Raw genomic sequence first — 1,564 nt, forward strand, 5'->3', positions numbered from 1 at the left:
ACCCGCTCTCCTCTCCCTCCCACTTCCACTCTTCACCTCAACCCTCTTCTTGCTTCTCTTCCTTCACTCTCCACCTCTTCTCCTTCTTCGCCTTCCTCCACTTCCACCTCATCCTTCCCCTCTATCCTCTTCATCCGCTCTCCACTCCACTTCATTCCTCTTCTCCACTTCCAATTTCTTCCTCTTCCTCCTCCACCTTCCACCTCCTTCTCCTCAATTCTATCCCCCCTCTTCCTATCCCTTTCACCATCTGCTTCCCCCGTCTTCCTTCTCCTTCTCCTTCAAATTTTACCCTTATCCCTTCTTCACCTTTTCCTCCTGCTTCCACCCTCTTTCTCCTCCTTCTCCTTCACCAACCCTTTCCTTCCCCCTTCTTCCTCCTTCTCCTCTTCCTCCACCTCCACCTTCTTCCTCGACCACCACCTCCTTCCTTCTCCTCCTCTTCGCCTTCTCCTCCATCCACTTCTTTCCCCACTCTTCCTCCTCCTTCACCTCCACCTTCTTCCACCACCACCACCCCCTTCCTTCTCCTCCTCTTCGCCTCCTCCTCCACCCCCTTCCTTCACCCCTCTTCCTCCTTCTCCTCCTCCACCTCCTCCTTCCTCCTCCACCACCACCTCCTTCCTTCTCCCCCTCTTCGCCTCCTCACCCTCCTTCTCCTCCTCCTTCCCCCCCCACTCTTCCTCCTTCTCCTCCTCCTCCTCCTTCCTCCTCCACCACCACCTCCTTCCTTTTCCTCCGCCTCCACCCTCCTCCTCCTCCTCCTCCTCCTCGTTTGGCAGTGAGCACCGGCCGCAGCTTTCATGCAATCTCCATAATGGCGATGAGAGCAACATGCAAGAAGAATGCTTGCAATGGGTCTGAAGTGCTGCAACATGTTCCCCGAGTGTTGCCATGGGACAGCATGTTTCGAATCTCCAGCATTTTCCTAACGAAAGGCAAAGACAAAAGTAAGAGAGGCGGGGGCACCGTGGCGTGAAACAAACAGGAGAGTCTGTCTATAATGTTTCTATGTGTGTCTGTATGCCTCGTGGGTGGTCGTAGTTGGAGGGGGGGGTGTGGGGGGGAAGGGGAAGGGGGGATGGAACGTCTGCGCGGGTGTGAGTGGGTGGGTGTGGGTGTTATTGCGAGGGAAAATGTGAGTGTGAGTGGGGGGGTGGGGGGGGTGAGGGTGTTTCTTGTTACGGAGTGTGTGGATGGGTAGGTGTGGGTGTCGTTGTGAAGAAAAGTTTTGGTTAGGTGGATGCGGGTGGCTTTCTAAGCGAATTTCGGAGTTTGTGGGCGGGTGTGGATGTCTCTGTAAGGGTAAGTTTTGGATGGGTGGATGCGGGCGTCTTAGTAAAGGCATGTGGGAGCGAAAGTGTGGGTGACTTGGTGTAAGTGTTTTTGGTAAAAGAGCGTATGAATGGATGGATGTAAGGTAATGTATAATCTTAAAAAGATGGTTAAGTGAGTGAATGAGGGTATCTTTATAAAAGAAAATATGTGTGAATGGGTGGGTGAGTGTGGGTTTCTATTCTATCTATATCTTCTTCTCCTTTTCTTCTTCTTCTTCTTCTCCACA

The sequence above is a fragment of the Penaeus vannamei genome, chromosome 12 (assembly GCF_042767895.1).
Source record: "Penaeus vannamei isolate JL-2024 chromosome 12, ASM4276789v1, whole genome shotgun sequence".
NCBI classification, from domain to species: Eukaryota; Metazoa; Arthropoda; class Malacostraca; order Decapoda; family Penaeidae; genus Penaeus; species Penaeus vannamei.